Here is a 19,321-nt window from a genome sequence, read left to right on the forward strand (position 1 = left end):
GTCAGTGAAAACTTTATGAACAGCAGGAGAACACTGTTTGATATAGTACCAGAAGATGAGCCCCTCAGGTTGGAAGGCACTCAAAATATGACTGGTGTCTTAGTCATCTAGTGCTGCTATAACAGAAATACCACAAGTGGATGGTTTTAACAAACAGAAATTTATTTTCTCACAGTGCCGTAGGCTAGAAGTCTGAATTCAGGGCGCCAGCTCCAGGGGAGGGCTTTCTCTCTCTGTTGGCTCTGAATGAAGGTCCTTGTGATGCATCAGTCTTCCCTTGGTCTGGGAGCATCTCAGCACAAGAACCTTGGGTCCAAAGGAGGGGCTCTGCTCCTGGCGTTGCCTTCTTGGTGGTACGAGGCTCCCTCCCACCCCCTATTGCTCTCTTCCCCTTCCTTTTTATCTCTTGAGAGATAAAAGGTGGTGCAGGCCACACCCCAGGGAAACTCCCTTTACATTGGATCAGGGAAGTGACCTGAGCAAGAGTTTTATATCCCACCCTAATTCTTTTAACCACAGGCAGAGATTATGATTTACAACGCATAGGAAAATCACAAAATGGAGGACAACCACACACGGCCTAACCAAGTTGACACAAATTTTGGGGGGGCACAATTCAATCCATTACAACTGGGGAAGAGTTGCCTCCTCAAAGTAGAGTTGACGATCTTAATGATGTGAATGGAGTCAAGCTTTCAGGACCTTCATTTGCTGATGTGGCACAACTCAAAATGAGATGAAACAGTTGCAAATATCCATTTATAACCAGAACATGGAATGTACGAAGTATGAATCCAGGAAAATTGGAAGTCATCAAAAATGAAATGGAATGCATAAACGTTGATATCCTAGGCATTAGTGAGCCGAAAAGGACTAGTACTGGTCATTTCAAATCGGACAATCATATGGTCTACTATGCCAGGAACAAAAAACGACTTGAAAAGGAAATGCATTGCATTCATCATTGAAAAGAACATTTCAAGATCTACCCTGAATTTTCACGCTGTCAGTGATGATAATATCCATACGACTACAAGGAAGACCAGTTAATACAATTATTATTCAAATTTACTCACCAACTACTAAGGCCAAAGATGAAGAAATCGAAAATTTTTACCAATTTCTGCAGTCTAAAATTGATTGAACATGCAATCAGGATGCATTAATAATTACTGCAGATTGGAATGCGGAAGTTGGAAACAAGGATTGGTAGTTGGAAAACATGGTCTTGGTGATAGAAACAATGCCAGAAATTGCATGATAGAATTTTGCAAGACCAGCGACTTCGTCATTGCAAACACCCTTTTTCACCAACATAAATGGCCACTATACACATGGGCTTTGCCAGACTGAATACACAGGAACCGAATAGACTACATCTGTGGGACGAGATGATGGAAGAGCTCAATATCATCAGTCAGAACAAGGCGAGGGGCTGACTGCAGAACAGACCATCAATCGCTCATATGCAAGTTCAAGTTAAAACTGAAGGAAATGAGAATAAGTTGATGAGAGCCAAAGTATGACCTTGAGGATATTCCACCTGAATTTAGAGGTCATCTCAAGAATAGATTTGACGCGTTGAACACCAACGACCGAAGACCAGATGGGTTGTGGAATGACATCAAGGACATCATACATGAAGAAAGCAAAAGGTCATTAAAAAAGGCAGGAAAGAAAGAAAAGACCAACATGGATGTCAGAAGAGCCACTGAAACTTGCTCTTGAACTTCAAGTAGCTAAAGCGAAAGGAAAAATGATGAAGTAAGCAATGAACAGAAGATTTCAAACGGCAGCTCAAGAAGGCAAAGTACAGTGTTATGATGACTTGTGCCAAGACCTGGAGATGGAAAACCAGAAGGGAAGAACACGTTCTGCATTTCTCAAGCAGGAAGAACTGAAGAAAAAACTAAGGCCTCCAGTTGCGATACTGAAGGATTCTATGGGGAAAATATTAAACCACTCAAGAAGCATCAAAAGAAGATGGAAGGAATACGCACAGTCACTATACCAAAAAGAACTGGTCGACATTCAATTATTTCAGGAGGTACCGTATGAGTAGGAACCAATGGTACTGAAGGAAGAAGTCCAAGATGCACTGAAGGCATTGGTGAAAAACAAGGCCCCAGGAATTGACGGAATACCAACTGAGATGTTTCAAAAACAGATGCAGCGCTGAAAGGACTCACTCGTCTATGCCAAGAAATTTGGAAGGCAGCTACTGGCCATTCTACTGGACGAAATCCATATTTATGCCTATTTCCAGGAAAGGTGATCCCGCCAAATGTGGAAATTATTGAACAATATCATTAATATCACACGCAAGCAAAATTTTGCTGAAGATCATTCAAAATCTGCTGCAGCAGTATATCGACAGGGAACTGCCAAAAATTCAAGCCAGCTTCAGAAGAGGATGTGGAATCAGGAATTTCATTGTTGATGTCAAATGGATCCTGGCTGAAAGCAGAAAACATCAGGAAGGTGTTCACCTCTGTTTTATTGACTATGCAAAGGCATTCAACTGTGTGAATCATAACAAATTATGGATAACATTGTGAAGAACGGGCATTCCAGAACACTTAATTGAGCTCATGAGGAGCCTGGACATAGATCAAGAGGCAGTCGTTCGAACAGAACAAGGGAATACCGCATGGTTTAAAGTCAGGAAAGGTATCCTTTCACCATACCTATTCAGTCTGTATGTTGAGCAGCTAATCCAGGAAGCTAGACTATATGAAGAACGGGGCATCAGGATTGAAGGAAGACTTATTAACAATCTTCATTATGCAGATGACACAACTTTGCTTGTTGAAAGTGAAGAAGACTTGAAGCACTTACTGATGAAGATCAAAGACCACAGCCTTTTGTATGGATTATACCTCAACATAAAGAAAACAAAAATCCTCACAACTGGACCAATAAGCAACATCATGATAAACAGGGAAAAGATTGAAGATGTCAAGGATTTCATTTTACTTGGATCCACAATCAATACCTATGGAAGCAGCAGTCAAGAAATCAAAAGACTCATTGCATTGGGCAAATCTGCTGCAAAAGACCTCTCTAAAGTGTTGGAAAGCAAAGATGACACCTTGAAGACTAAGGTGCGCCTGACCCAAGCCATGGTATTTTCAATCACCTCCTATGCATGTGAAAGCTGGATGATGAATAAGGAAGATTGAAGAAGAATTGACACCTTTGAACTGTGGTGTTGGAGTACAATATTGAATATACCATGGACTGCCAAAAGAACAAACATATCAGTCTTGGAAGAAGTAGAGCCAGAGTGCTCCTTAGAAACAAGGATGGTGAGACTACCTCTCACATACTTTGGACATGTTGTCAGGAGGGATCAGTCCCTGGAGAAGGACATCATGCTTGGTAAAGTAGAGGGTCAGCGAAAAAGAGGAAGACCATCAATAAGATGGATTGACACAGTGGCTGCAACAATGGGCTTAAGCATAACAATGATTATGAGAATGGTACAGGACTGGGCAGTGTTTCATTCTGTGGTACATATAGTCACTACGAGTCAGAACTGACTTGATGGCACCTAACAGCAACAAGTTATATTTCAATAGAGCTTTTTACCTTGCCCAGCATCACCTGCCCTGACCCTCTCTGGTGTTCCTTGGTTTTCCCTCACTGAGCCCTGGCTGCCATGGGCCCTCAGGCTGGTCTCTTGGTCTTCTGGATTCAGAGCTGGCCACACCCCAGCTGGCTGGCGAGCCTGAGACACCCAGAGCTTTGCTGCTTGCTCTCTGCCCATGCCCTTCACCATAACCAGCAACTGGTGGCCATCAAGTTGATTCCATCCAACTCACAGCAACCCCAGGTGTTTTCAGTGTAGAGCTGTACTCCATAGTGTCTTTGTGGCTGTGACTTTTCTGAAGCAGATTGCCAAGACTTTCTTCTGAGGTACCCACTGGGTGGGTTAGAACCTCCAACATTTCAGTTAATAGCCAAGTGCTTAACTGTTTGCATCACCCAGGGACTCCCCACCATACCTGCCCTCAGTCCAAATTCGGCATTCAGTCTCACTTCTCCAAAAAGTTCATTTCTGTGGAACTTGTTGCTGTAACCAGTATATGCTAAAGTGCTCATTTGTCTCAACATTGTGTCTGAGGCCAGTAATATGACAGCAGCACCTCAAACATTTGCGGAGTACATAACTCTTTTCCAAGCACTGTTCCAAACACTATGTGTGGTAGTCCCTTTAAGCACCACAACAGCCCAATGAAGTGGGGAGGTGGGCACCTTCAATTCCCTGATGAGTTAAATAACAATTCCAAGGCCCCCTGCTAGGAAGTGGCAGAGCCTGGATTCCATCTGGCTCAGAAGCCTGCATTCCCAGCCTCTCTGCTCTCCTACTTCCATAGAACACCCACGTACAGTGGAGAATGCTTCCTTTCAACAGACCCCAAGGATCATTGTTTTCTTAAGGTCTCCCCTGCCTTCAGCTCTTCATCTTCCTATTTAAAAACCACTGGCCTGGTCAAGAAAGCCTCCAGTTTGGCCTGAGGATTTCTTCCTTCTGGCAATGCATGTGTTTGTCTTACCTCTCCTCAAACAAAAATATGTTTGCTTCCCTTTGTTACAAAGATCAAGAAATGAATTACTTAGCAACTAAGTGGCCAGGCCAGGGATGAACGGTGGCTTCTACTGCCCTCTCCTCGCCCACAAGGAGAGGTTTCTGTGGAAGTTCTGGACAGTCTTAATCCACAGGAGGAGAAGGGAAAGCGTGGCCCTGTGCGTTGGGTCCGCTGGTGTTCTGGGAGTCAAGGCTTGCGGAGGGAGAACTCTTGCTCTCTCCTCTTCTCCCTGAATATCTCCAAGGAGCCTAAAACGAAAACCAAACCAGTTGCTGATAAGTCGATTCTGACTCATGGTGACCCCATATGGTACAGAGTAGAACTGCACTCCATAGGGTTTTCAAAGCTATGATATTTTGGAAGCAGATTCCCAGGCCCTTCTTTCGAGGCACCTCTGGGGTGGGTTCAAAACCATCAACGTTTTGGTTAGTAGTTGAGCACTTAACTGTCGGCAGCACCCAGAGAGCCTAGGACAAAGCAAACTCCTGTTTCAATGTTGATTTATTCTGGCCACTCCTCTCAAAACTTATAATAACCCCTCCTTCCCTATTTAAAAAAAAAAAAAAAAAAAAATTTTTTTTTTTTTTTTTCCTACTACCCATTGCACCAAAGAACATTCAGCTCAGGTCAGCATGGTTTTTGCTCGCTCCTATTACATGCCAAACTCACTCCAACCACTTCACCTTTGCTTATAAGGCTCTCCCTGACTGGAATTTCCTCTAAGTCTACTCAATGGCAACGGGTCTTCCCTCTGCTATAGAAAACAGCCCCAGCCCACCTCCACGGAGCCTTCCCCTTCCCCTTGAAGCCTGAGACATGACTCCCTGCTCTGAACCCCTCCAGCACAAAGTCTGTGATACAGAAGTCAGCACTTAATTACTCACTAGCCTACATGGCTTTACAGGGATCTTCTCAACTAGTTTGGGGGCTGAAATTATCCGTTTTATACCTCTCTGGGAGCCCCTGGGTGGTGCAAACAGTTAGTGTGCTTGGCTGCTAACTGGAGGTTGGAGGTTCAAGTCTGCCCAGAGGTACCTTGGAAGAAAGGCCGGTGATCTACTTCCAAAAGGTCACAGCCACTGAAAACCCTATGCAGCATAGTTCTATTTGTAAACACATAGGGTCACCAGGAGTTGGAGTCAACTTGACAGTACAGTAACTGCTTTTTAATATTCTTTTATCTACAGCAGCACCTACAACAGGGCTGAGAACATAGTAAAAGCAACCAAAACCAACCTAGGCTGTTTGGTAGAAACTGAAAGTATTCCTGGGCTCCATTGTACCTCCATTGCTGCTGTTGCTGTTAGGTGCTATCAAGTCGGTTCCGATTCACGGTGACCCTATAGGCCAGATTAGAACGGCCCCATAGGGTTTCCAAGGAGTGCCTGGTGGATTCGAACTGTCGATCTTTTGGTTAGCAGCTGAGTTCTTAACCACCGTGCCACCCAGGCTCCTGTACCTCCATGGTTGGTCTGAAAATGACGATTTACAGACCAGAGTCACATATGGACCCCTCTGGGGTCAGATCCCCAGATACCACCCTGTGAGCCTCAGAGAGTTGGGTGGATGGCTTTCTCCACCAGGTACTATTCTGGGCACCCACACACACCTGTCTCCAAAATGACTTGTTAAATCCTCCCAAATTATCCAGCCCTCCTATCTCCAGCTCTGAAAGCTATCAGAACTTCAAAAAGAGGTAAATATGTTAAAATATCAGCCCAGGGGTTCTGGGACCTATAATTTCTGCATTTTCTAAAAGATTTTTAGTGCCACAGCCTCTCGCACTGGAACTTTCTGGAATGTTCTCCACTGAATGAGTACTACTCCTTTAATTATCCCTCCCCTCTGCCCCACAGAAATAAATAGTCATTCTGAGGAAAATTCAAAACACAATTTTCCTCCCCTCTATTATGAACACAAAGGCTCAATTTCCGTTTCTCTCCTTTGTCCTGCTTTAACAGAAGGTGTGTGGTATTTTCTCCCTCCTTACATCCTGAAGAAAGAATGGAGCCCTGTAAACCCGGGGATATCAGAACATGATCTTCTGTGCATTTATTCTTTCCTTTTTTTTTTTTAATACGTGAAGGGTATACCCTCAAGTTACAGGGATTTGACATAAAATCAGAGCTGCAATAGAAGGGTTTTGTGGCTCTTAAGCGTTCAAGCACATCCCGGACCTGGATAAGATACACACATTTGCACTGTGCAGTCTCCACTCCATGATAATCTCCAGGCAACCAGAAGCCAGCTGCTTAGCAACACAAGCTGGGGGATCAGCTCGCACATCTCTATTAAAGAGCGGCTCTTGCCTCTTGGTAAGCACAGACCTGAGCTGGAGGTGCTCTGGGCAGCCAGCTGCCAGGTAGAGAATGGGCCACACAGTGGGGGACTGGGGCAGGACTGGAGGAAGGGTTTAATGAAGACAGTCAGTGGGAAGGTGTATGTCATAGGTGGTCCAGAAGTTAAAGGAGAAGTTCAGAAATGGTTACATTCTAGGGAGGGCAGTTAACTTTCTCTGTGGTGGTTAGGGAGCACCTAAGACACTTTCTTGTCCTCATGCATTGCTCCTCTGTCTCCTTCCCTAGAGGCCATGCCCCCTGAGGGTAGTAAGGGGGCTTGGCTTTGGAAAGGTCACACAGTTGGTTAGCAGCTCAGCTGTTACAGTTCAGTACAAAGAACTTCTGGACCTCTAGTCCAGTCATTTTCCATGGAACCCTATTAGCACAATACCAAAAACCTAAACCTGCTGCCATCGAGTCGATTCTGACTCATGGCGACCCTATAGGACAGAGTAGAACTGCCCCATAGGGTTTCCAAGGAGTGGCTGGTGGATTTGAACAGCCGATCTTCTGATTGGCAGCCGTGCTCTTAATCATTGCGCGACCAGGGCTCCACTAACACAATAAAGGAAAGCTAAAAGCAGGTTTTGAAAGCATTATTTAAGCAGATTTTTACTGAGTTTAAGCATTCTCTGACACTGTGAGGGATATAGAAAAGAACACAGGATCAGACAGCATGAGGTGATTTGGGACCTAAGATACCTGGGCTGGGGACCAGACTCTACTACTACCCAGCTCCGGGGCCTCCTTAGTAAAATTGGGGTAGTAGTACCGACGAAGCTCACCCCCAGGGCTGCTGTGAACACTACATGAGAAAACGTGTGTCTAGAGTAAGCGTTGCCTTTCTAAACCCATTGCCGTTGAGTCAATTCCGACTGATAGTGGTCCTATAGGAGAGCAGAACTGCGCCATAGGGTTCCCAAGGAGTGCCTGGTGGATTTGAACTGCCGACCTTTTGGTTAGCAGTCTTAGCACTTAACCACTACACCACCAGGGTTTTTCCCTTGCCTTTTTTAGGGAACAGTATTCATATTACAATAAGTCAAAGTACCTGCCCTAAGAAGGTGCTAAACTGAGTGTAGAGAGACAGGCAAAGTATAAAACAATGTGAAAAAGCATACAAATCAAAAGAATGGTTACCCTGCAGTGCTGTTCACAATGGCCAGAAGGTGGAGACAACCCAGGTGTCCAGGAACACATGAATGGATCCACAAAATGTGGTACAAAGATAGAACGGAGTTCTACTCAGCCATAATGAGAAACAAAGTCCCGATGCATGGATGAACCTTGAAAACAGTAAGCTGAAATAAGTCAGCTACAAAAGGACAAATACTGTATGATCACACTTGCAGGAAATATCTAGAAGATGCAAAGGAGTAGAGACAAAGGATTAGTGGCTAACAGGGGCTGGGCGTAGGGGAGAGGAGAACGCGTAGCATTATAAGAGAGAATGGAGTCTCTTTTCTATTGCTCAGCTTATTAACCTCTTGCCTGAAAGCAAGGGAAGGACAAGCATAAGACAAGCAATCCACAACTAGTCCACAGGGATCCCCTGGGGTGGGTGCTCCTTTGTAGCAGGTCTTAACTGGTAGGTGTCCTGAACCAGTGTTACGGATTTTAATTATCCCAGCTGCAGCAATCCCCCAGAGTCAAAGACAACCTCAAATTGATGTCAACGGAGAGACATTTATCCCACCTCAGTCTTTCCACTTGACCTCCCAGAGCAATGTGGGCTCACTGGCAACCATATTCACACCACCAGGCGCCCTTAAGGAAATACAGCCCCACTGAGGAAGACCCCCACCCCCGACCCCAGGCCCAGAAGGTTCATTTTTGTGACTTCAGAGTACCTGCCCATGTATATTCTCATTTGAACCTTAATTCATTTTCCCTGTATTAGAGGGTATGGTGATATGTATTATTTATAATTATAATTCAATCCTTACCATTAAAGCAAATATCAAAAACAATCTAGAAATCAGTTAATCGCCTTCATTCATTATACATCCAAATTAAATCAGCCCAAATCAATAAATATGCATTGTGCCCTTTCTGTAAGTAGCAGGCATCACACCAGGAGGAGATATCAAAATGAAGACAATGCTAGTGCCCCCTCAGAGGTCTCACAGTAGGGCTCCAGCCCAGAACTCCTCTGCCTTTGTTATGGAGCAGCCCATGTGGAAAAAGACAATGTCTGAGCAGCACTCAGGGGAACTGGGTGAGGCCTCTCATAGCCAGCTATACTGGCCCCAGGACTCTGGACTCTAGGGCCACCCTGTCAGTTTACCAGCTACCGCTTACCAGCTGGATGACCTTGGACTCTGTGACTTTGTTTCCTAATCTAGAAAATGGGGAGAATACAGTGAAACCTGTGAGAGCCAGAACTCGATGGGACTGCCTTGTTTTTCCGGGTCTCACAAGGTTCCTGCCTTTGACAGAGTGCACACTGAAACTCTGTGACAGGTTTCTGTCTTACCCAGGTTCTGGCTTTCGCAGGTTTCACATTGCTTTCCACCAGTATCTCACTGGGTGGTTGGGAGGAATAAACAAGCTAATACATGTAATGCTCATAAAACAGGGCCTGGACATAATAATTGCTCAATTAAAGCCAATTATTATAACCCTGGCGGCATAGCGGTTAAGAGCTATGGCTGCTAACCAGAAGGTTGGCAGTTCAAATCCACCAGGTGCTCCTTGGAAACCCTATGGGGCAGATCTACTCTGTCCTTTAGGGTCGCTATGTGTTGGAATCGACTTGAAGGCAACGGGTTTGGGTTTTTTTTAATTATAATTTTTCCCCTCTTTTCTTTTAAGAGGAAGCCCTGGGTGATGCAAATGGTTAGGTACTCAGTGACTAACCAAAAGGTTGGTGGTTTGAACCCCTGCAGCAGTGCTCGGGAAGAAAGGTCTAGAGATTTACTTGTGAAAAAGAAGCCATTGAAAACCCTGTGGAGCACAGTTCTCCTCTGACATACATGAGATCTCCATGGGTTGGAACTGAACTCCACGGTAACTGGCTTTTCTTTTAAAAGTAGTGGTAAAAAAGAGGGCCCCATTAATTCTGTTTACACAACCGTATCTTATCCATTCTCTCTTTCCTATCATCCTTGGCCACAATCTCTCTCAGAGGCTGTAGAAATGTGAGCAGCTCCAACTTTACACACCATTTTTCCTGGGCAGCAAATCTCTTCTCAGAACTCAGGAAGTTTTACCATGGACTTCATTATATAAAATACCACTTCCTGTCACCTCCCCTGCACCACACATGCACTTTTGTCATATGGATCCTAGTCTTGAATCTCCTTCAGTTCACTGAAGACCTCTGCCTAATCAATGCGTATTCATATTGTGAAAGTGTTTTCTAGGTAAATTGTTGAGGGCCGGGGCCTTGCACCCATGGTAGGGTGGACTGCCCTCTCATCTCATCTCCTCAGCCTGTCTCAGGTGGTGGAGCAGCTGAGGGCCTGGTGGTTGATTGAAAGCCTGCATTATTGGGTTGATTATTGGGTGAACACTTAGAAAGCCTAAAGCTGGGCCTCTGTGTATACTGCTCCATCTTCCAACTTCATTCCATCGTGCTGATGTCACATTGCTTTCCACTATGACACCTGAAGGAATGTTTTTCTCTTGTCAAACAGAAGCTTGATTGTGAAGCTGTTCAGATCCTGCCCGAACATTGAAGACTGATGCTGTCTCCCTACCTGCCAGTGGGGCCACTAGTCCTTGCACCACCAGCCTTGGGGCTGCCAGGAGGTGAAGGAGGCAGGGATGTATTTGAACTGGTTTGGCACGCCATGTATATGGGAACAGGGATCCACAGATCCACAGACCATCCCAATCGTCCCAAGGTCTGTCAGCCACTGGCAGGGCCAGGATGAGAGACGCCAGTGTTTGTGTTCCAAGTTCCTGCCTCTTCCACTCTTCCATGTGTCTACCCCCTCGCCCGCCAGCCCCTTTCCGTGTCTAATGAACACGGGCACCAGCGCTGGCCTGAGCACTGACAACAGAGCGCACTATTTATTCACCTCTTTCAGAGCTGTTCCTACGTTTACTTCCTTCTGCTTTCATCTACCAGAATGGGCGCCAGACAGGCCATGGTTAAGTGCCCATGGTTGGTTTATCGTGTTTTTCTCCAGCCCCCATCCTAGAGCCCTAGAGGGCCTGGATGTCAAAAAAAAAAAAAAAGCCAGTTAGTGACAACGGTCTGTTTGCTTGGGCTGCTTTCCTCTGCTTTTCCGTGGCCTTGTCTCTTGGTAGCCTTCCCCAACCCAGGTTTTCTCGGAGTTCTCCAAAGTCTGAGCCAAACAGCACTGACTGCCCTGCAGGATGCTGGCTCACCACAGAGAGAGGTGTGCAGGAGATGGATCCCAAAACGCAGGCCAAAAGCTGGGCAGGAAGACCACGTCAGGGGAGAGGAGGCAAATCAGGAGACACTGGAGGGTAAGGGGCAAACACCCTTGTCAAGTAATTTGGAGAGCACATGACTTAAAGCCAGCATTGAAGGCTCCAGCTCAGCTAGCCCGAACCTGGTTTTCCAAGCTCGTTGCTAAGCTGATGCTGACCACTGTCTGCCCAGGTTCACTTCACTGAGGGGTGCCTGTACTCCATCACCCCAGGAGTGCAAGCCTTGTCTCTTTTCCCCTTTGGCCACCCAACCTCCCTCCTGGTCTCCCCCTCTCCTGTAGGTCTCTCGTTTTCAATTAAACTAAAGTGAAACCAGCTGTTTCCGTATAACAACCTTGATTTACATAAACTTGGTTATCAAGCCCAAACGGGCTGGCCTCTGGCCTCTCCTAGGGAAGTCTAGTTGTGCTGACACCCTCTCTGGGTGGTGCTCCATCCCAACTGCGACACCCGGGCCATAGCCATCGCCTGCGAGCTCAGCCAGGGTGAGAGCCTCGTGGCCCCTACAGCAACTATGTCCCTTCCCTCCGCACCTCTCCACACCCCCTCCAAACCAGCCCACATTTCCAACCCACAGAAGCCTTCCTGGTGTCTTTAGCCCACAGTGACCCAGGGGCCTAGCTCCAGAAAATAGCGCCTGTGGCAATTAGTTTTAAATTGCTGAATGGTCTCTCAAGCTGGTGATGGAGACTTCGTCGGCCAATAGAAACTGCTCGTTAGCGCCACCTCCTCAAGTGCGCCCTACCTGCCATACTTTAGTTACGCCTCTGCGGTGGCCCCATCCCACTGACTGTCGGTATCACCATTCTGGCATTTGTTTTAATCTGCCTGATGGGCCGTGGCGTCTTTTGAATAGCTGCCTTTTTATATTATTTTCACCATACACATAATGTGAGATCGTTCAAGAAAATCTGGCAAATGAAACAAATGTGGAAGAACAATAATTCAAAACTCCGCCATCCAAAGGCAAGCAGTTAGTAGTTTGAGGTATTTCCTTTCAATGCGTGTGTGTGTTCCTACCACAGGTGTCACGTGGCTGTTTAGTTTTTCATTTCGGCCCTTCTTCTATTCCTATTTAGCAAGCAAGTTCCCTGAAGGTAGGGCTGTTTAACAAAGGGCACCAAAAGAACGGTGAGAGCTTCCAGTCTCTGTGACATTCTGCCCAACACAGTCTGTCATCTGAGCTTCTGCAAAACACGAACAAGCTAGCGGGCCAGGCTCTGAACACTTCACCTCTCCCTCCCAGTCCACTCCCGCTCGCCACCTTCAGCCCCTAGCAGGCGCACGTGGTGCCTCAGCCCCAACCCTTGCCAGGACCACCACGAAGGAGTCAAGCTTGCAGTACACCAGGCTGGTGAGAAGTAATTTCTCTATGCGCCTGTGGCTTCCAGCTGGTGGACAGATTGATTTACTACACACAACCATGAAAGCCTCAGGGATTTGGGTTGAATTTGAATCATCTGGTTTTAAAGAAACTATAGAAACCTACAAATGATTTAATGTGGTGACTTTCTCTCCTCCAATTGCATTTATTGTCTGAACCCTTTTCTGATCCTTAATCCTATCCATTCTTTTAAAGCCATTATCTAAGTGTGAGTGCCTGCACACAGGGTCCTTTTGTCAAAAGGAGGAGACAATGCAGGAAATAAGTGCACACAGCAGTGTGGGTGTCTCTTTAGCAAGTCTGGATGCTTCCTGACTCTGATCCTACTCTTCCTTACTGTCCTTGCAAAGTGCTAGTTCAATACCCAAACCAAACAAGTTACTGTGGAGTTAACTGACTCGTGGCGACCCCATGTGTGTCAGAGTAGAACTGTGCCACATAGGGTTTTCAAGGCTGTTGTAGATCGACAGATATTTCTTTGGAGGTGCCCCTCGGTGGACTCGAACTGCCAACCTTTCAGTTAGCAGCCCGTCACTTAACCGTCTGTCCCACCCAGGGACCCCTGTTAGTTGAACCACACCAAAACCAAACCCGTTGCCGTCAAGTCGATTCTGACTCATAGCGACCCTCAGCAAGGGCTTAATTTCAACCTACATGTATTTTTGATAACAATATTTTGTACAATGAGAAGAGCTTAATTAAAAATAAATGAGTTCCAATTTTGAAAATAAGTTAGTGTACAGCCCTATTAAAGACTAAAAAAACCCTTGCTGTTGAGTCAATTCCAACTCATAGTAACACTATAGGACAGAATAGAATTGCCTGATAGGGTTTTCTACGCTGTAAATCTTTATGGAAGCAGACTGCAACATCTTTCTCCCGGAGAGTGGCTGGTGGGTTCAAACTGCTGACCTTTTGGTTAGCAGCTAAACGCTTAACCACTTCACCACCAGAACCCGTAAACCAAACTCATTGCTTTTGAGTCAATTCTGACTCAAGTGATCCTATAGGACAGAGTAGAACTGCCCATAAGGTTTCCAAGGAGTGGCTGGTGGATTTGAACTGCCAACTTTTTGGTTAGCAGCCAAGCTCTTAGCCAGTATGCCACCAGGCTCCTTTATTATAGGCTAGACATTAAAAAATAAAGCTCTTACCCACCTTACTCACTCTCCAGTCTGTGGAGGGGAAGAAAATGCACCGTCCACACCTCCTTCAGCTGCCAACAAGATTTTACTTGCATTATGAAATAAATTTAGAATAGCAAGAGGCTTGGTAATGGGCCTTTACTGTGTTTGGATAGTATGCTCTTTTAAAAGTGTAGCCTAGGGAGATCACAGCATCTTAGACTCTCAATTTGGCTAAAGAAAAACTCAATTTGAGAGAATGGGAAAATTGCCCAAATAATACATTATTACTGCAGACTTTGTCAAGTAAGAATTGTCCCTGATGCAAATAGAACTATTTCTGTCTCCTGTCGTAAGAACACCACAAACTGGATGAGTTCAAAGTAGTGATAGAAAAGACCAACACAGAACCCACCAGAGACCAGATCTGTCCTTCTGCGTCTACAGAGATCCTTCTCAACACAGCCATCTTCCACATGAGCCCCAGAACCATCCTAAGCTCTCCACACCCTCCCATCTCTTCAGAGGAAGTTGTAGGCTCCCTCAGACAAATTCTGAAAATTGTCCTCATTTGTCTTCCTGATGACAATTCTGTTCTGAGGGGGCATCGCTTCTGCAAAATTCATCACCATGGCAGGAAGTAACCTTCTGAGCTCTCTCTCAGGTTCTCATGTCCCTTGCCATATCCCCCTTGAGACCAAAGACACATGAGTGTGTCAGAACATGCCTACACCCTCGGCCTCACCAGCGCCGCTCTCGGCTGACGTAACCAGCAAATGTGGAAAACACTGTGGTGGGCTGGGAAAACGTTGGGGAGACGTGACCATCCACATTGCCTGAGGAGACGTCAATGTCTTTCACTGGTCCTTTGTTCACTCTTCAGGTAGAAAGTGCTCACTCCAGGAAAGGCCCCTGAGGGAACGTAAATCTGTAATGAGGGTCTGAGTTCTTTAGGGTTCACTGGAGCTTTAGTGAGTTCCTGAATACTTGCACAAAACAGCCAATGCCCAATCTTATTAATATTTAAAACCCTTCTGCAATTTCATGCCATGGATCTTAAAGAGGTACTTCGAGGCTAAAAACAGATGTGTTGGCTGAACATTTTTTTTTTAAATCTATTTATTTCTTGAAAAACAAAAGAAGTAAAGACTCTCATTGGGCTGAAAGAACAGCATGCCCTTCTCCTCTGTTATCTGGAATTATTTTGCACAAAGCTTCAGGTGTAGGGATAGAACAAACATCTCTTCAGTCTAAAATGTTGTTGTTATTTTTCGGTGCCGTCAAGTCGATTTCTGACTCATAGTGACCCCAGGTGACAGGGTAGAACTGCATCATAGAGATTTCTTGGCTGTAATCTTTATAAAAGCAGATTGCCAGGTCATTCTCCCATGGAGCCTTGGAGTGGGTTTGAAATGCCAATCTTTGGTTAGTAGCCGAGTGCTTAAATATCACGCCATCAGGGCTCCTACTCTATTTGTGGTAAATCCTGGCAAAAAGGTGCTTTTTCAGTGGCTGATAGTAAAGTAAAATAGAAATGTGAGGAGAAAAGACCAAGGAAGAGTCCCTTATTCGGTGTGTAAGTGCACTCCCCAGGAAGTAGGCATTCTTAGATGCTATGCGTAGCGTTCATTACTTTCCATGGTTGCCAAGCAGTCCCTGCGAGATGGAAATGATTAGCAGGTTTGGCTGCTAACTGAGAGGCTGGAAGCTCAAGTCCGCCAGAGGTTCTTCCTGAGAAGAAGGCTCTGATGATCTACTTCCAAAAAACCAGTCATTGAAAACCCTATGGAGCACAGTTTTACTCTGAGACACTTGGGGATCACCATGAGCCGGAGTCAACGCGACAGCAACTGGTTTTTTATGTATCCCAAAGCCAGTAAAAGCAACACTTGATTATTTGGCATTAGTGAAAGACCCAGTGGACTCTTAAAATTCCTAATCTGATTATGGCCCATCGACTTCAACATAACCATGAGAATAATATTCGTTGTTGAGGGTCATCTAATCCCTGCCACTTAATAGTAAAACCAGAAATTTGTAAAGCGGGTCACCTAGTGAAGCACCCCCCCTTTACAGATGAGGAAGCTGAGGCCCAGAGAGACGAGCTAGCTTACCCAGAGCACATCCCTAGTAGTGGCAGAAGCAGAATGGCTCACCCATGCTGCTGTTTACACTGTATTTACTGTATTGCGTCCTCTTTCTGACAAACAGAAAAGTACTATGTCTGCAGGTCCACCCTGAGGGTCAAAAGGACAAGGACAATCATAGAACCTCTTCTCCAAAAGTTGGCCTTTAATGTTCCCATTTACCATGAGGAGAGGGTGTCAAGAAGGGTATCCAGAGAAAGGAGGAGAATAGGAAGAAGAAAGAGATCCAGCACTCTACCACAGCCAATCCATTCCTCAGTGTGTTTCAAGAAGCCATAATGGCAAGACTATTAAACAAGCAATTGGCACATGGCTGAGAAGCTGGGCTGAGGAAGAATTGAAGAGGCTGAAGAAGATGGGTCAAAACAATCGAGGTGAATTGGACAGGCAGAAATTGGACAGGATGGCTTGCATGCATGTATCTTTAAAAAAAACGGGTTCACAGATATCAGAGAACTGATTGAATAGCAACAAAGGGTTTGCTACGAAGTCAGCGAGAGTCAACAGGGAAACAAGGCACTCAAAAGAGCTGCCGGGCTGCACAGGTGGGAACGCTAGCCCCCCATGCTACGCAGCCCTGCCGGTCAATGGGGGATGCATGTTCGCAAAGGGACGTTGATGAGCAGGAGAAGTTTAGAGATGTTAAGGTAGGGTGAGCAAGAGTGTTGCTGCCATGACTGATGAAGGACAGTTTAGGACCTGGGAATTATTTAGCTTGAGAAAAGGAGATCTTCAGGAGAAAATAAAAGCTGCTTTTTATTATCTGAAGGACTGTCCATGTGGAAGACTTGGTAGACTTACTCTGTAGACTTGCAGGGAGCTAACCAAAGCCTGCAACGGTGCAAGCTATGGGCAAGCAGGGTTTGGATCAGCCCCCAGGAGAAGTTTCTAACAAGAAGATGCAACCAACGAAGGCACGGACTTTGTGCTGCTCTTTGGGGAAGGGGACTCACGCTCTTCATGCAGAAGTCTGGTGTGAACAGGAGAAAACACAGGCACTCAGAGGCTTCATTATCACTTCTAGATTGCTAATCTAGAAGGGATTCTCTTTTGGGTGGGAGTTTGAACTGGATCAGAAGATCTGAAAAATGGTTCATGGTCAGAATGTCTTGGAGTGCTTTCAACTATTGATTCTTGACTCTGCTGGGTGAAAACTGGCCTGGAATTTTTTTTTTTTTAACACATTCTCTGTATGATTGTGATGACTCGAACCACTGAAATGGATCAGTGGTTTTCACACTTTTTGACCACGGCCCATCGTATGAAAATCATTTTTACTGGGATACACACATATTTACATAACTAAACAAGAAGGTTCACAATACCTGCCCCTACCTTCTGCTTATGATGCACTCTGACATTCTCCATTTTATGGTCTTTTTTTTTTTTTTAAGTTGGTTGTTGTTGTTAGGTGCCATCAAGTCAGTTCTGACACATAGCAACCCTATGTGCAACAGAATGAAACATTGCCAAGTCCTGTGCCATCCTCACAATTGTTGTTATCTTTGAGCCCATTGTTGCAGCCATCTCATTGAGGGTTTTCTTCTTTTTTGCTGACCCTCTACTTTACTAAGCATGAAGTCCTTCTCCAGGGACTGGTCCCTCTTGCTAACATGTCCAAAGCACATACGACAAAGTCTCTCCATCCTTCTTTCTAAGGAGCACCCATGGTATATTCAATACTCCTCACCAACACCATAATCCAAAGGCATCAATTCTTTGGTCTTCCTTATTTATTGTCCAGCTTTTGCATGCATATGAGATAACTAAAAATACCATGGCTTGGGTCAAGGGCACCATAGTCCTCAAAATGACATCTTTAAGTTGGTTGAGACTCACTATTCATTTCACAACCCACTAATGGGTCAGTTTGGAAAAGACTGAACTATATAGCCACCTATGACCCAACAAACAGAAAGCAAGAAAGTGAAAAAAGAGTGTAGCCATGGAAAAAAGCACCTCAGATTTTGTTTCTCTTGGTGTTTTGCATGTGGTTTAGTTTTTTTTAGGTGCAGATGAGACGGGACCATCAGAACCTTGAAGGGAGTGTTTGTTCAAACAACAAGTATTCAAGGCAGCTGTTGCTGTAATTAAAAAACACCATGGGTAGGCAGTTATTGAATCCTTTAGAAGCAAAATATCTGAGAAAATCTCCATGTACATGAGTTATCTTCCCTTTGGGAGCTTTGGAAAGGCAGCAAAGATCAGACTAATTATGCAGTTTAATTACACTAGTGATTAAAAGGGTGTTTTCTTGCACTATGTCTGCATTATTATTTGAAGAAAACTGATGTTAATTGAAAATGTAGCAAAAGTGGCCCAGAACTCATTGTGTCCCATCACCCTATGGTGAAGCAGGACTCTGGGCCTGGCCATGGTATACAGAGAACGCCTTCCCTATTGAAGGTGAGCTCCCCCAGGGACAGCTGGGGACACATAGAGGTCACATATCACTCAGAGAAAGAAGCAACCTTCACGTCTCTCCCACCCACTTCTCTGGTTTTATGTCAATCTGGTAATTCAGGACCTTCTTCCCTCATACCTGGATTACAAGAAAATAACATAGGGAAAAGCACAGGCCAGTGCTTCTCAGGTGTTAGTGTGCATGAGAATCACCTGGGAGGCCTTGTTAAAATGCAGATTGTGATCCAGTAGGTCTGGGGTGGGCCTGAGATGCTGCCTTTCTAACTACCTCCCAGGCGATGGCCACAATACTGGTCCCAGAACCATACTTTCAGTAGCAAGGACACAGGCTTTGGAGCCAGTTATGTTGGAACTTGAATCCCTATTCTGCAACTTTCTATTTGTAATACCTTGGGAAAACAATTATAATAACCTCTATTTGGGGGGGAGGGCCTCAGGCTGGGTTCTCTAAAGAAGCAAAACCTGTGAAGTATATATATATGTGTGTGTGTGTGTGTGTGTGTGTGTGTGGAGAGAGAGATTTATTTCAAAGAAACAGCCTACGAAGTTGTAGAAACTGGCAAGTCCCAAGTCTGTGGGTCAGGTATCAGGCTGGAGGCTTCTCCTGGCTCACGTAGCTGCAGGGGCTGAGGAACCCAAGATCAGCAGGTCGGATGGTAGGCTGCTGGCTCACAGGCTGTGGAGGCCGACAAATCCCAAGACTGGCAGGCAGTACGGCAGGCTGCCGGCTCAAGTCCCAAGAACTGGAGGTCAGGTGATGACGAGCCAGGTGCAGGATCCAGAGCCCACAAGTGAGCTTTGCCAGAACATCCATATATATCGGATGCAGGCCACAGCCCCGAGGACACTCCCCTTACAACTGATTGGCTGGTCACATCAGATCACATCATAGAGGTGATTATATCAC

General features: G+C 45.4%; 2 protein-coding genes across 3 annotated transcripts in view; both read right to left on the reverse strand.

Moving 5' to 3' along the window:
* PRKCE (protein kinase C epsilon) overlaps window positions 1-19,321 on the reverse strand; it is a 628,435-nt gene that overhangs the window by 285,054 nt on the left and 324,060 nt on the right. The gene's annotated exons all lie outside the window — the stretch shown is intronic.
* Window positions 1-19,321, reverse strand: part of LOC135228697 (uncharacterized) — a 69,610-nt gene that overhangs the window by 14,091 nt on the left and 36,198 nt on the right. Inside the window, exon 2 of the mRNA XM_064277141.1 lies at window positions 1-19,321. This exon is cut by the window's left edge and continues 14,091 nt beyond it; it is cut by the window's right edge and continues 16,013 nt beyond it. The gene's annotated coding sequence lies outside the window, so the exon portion shown is untranslated.

This window comes from Loxodonta africana, chromosome 26, assembly GCF_030014295.1.
Source record: "Loxodonta africana isolate mLoxAfr1 chromosome 26, mLoxAfr1.hap2, whole genome shotgun sequence".
Classification (NCBI taxonomy): Eukaryota; Metazoa; Chordata; class Mammalia; order Proboscidea; family Elephantidae; genus Loxodonta; species Loxodonta africana.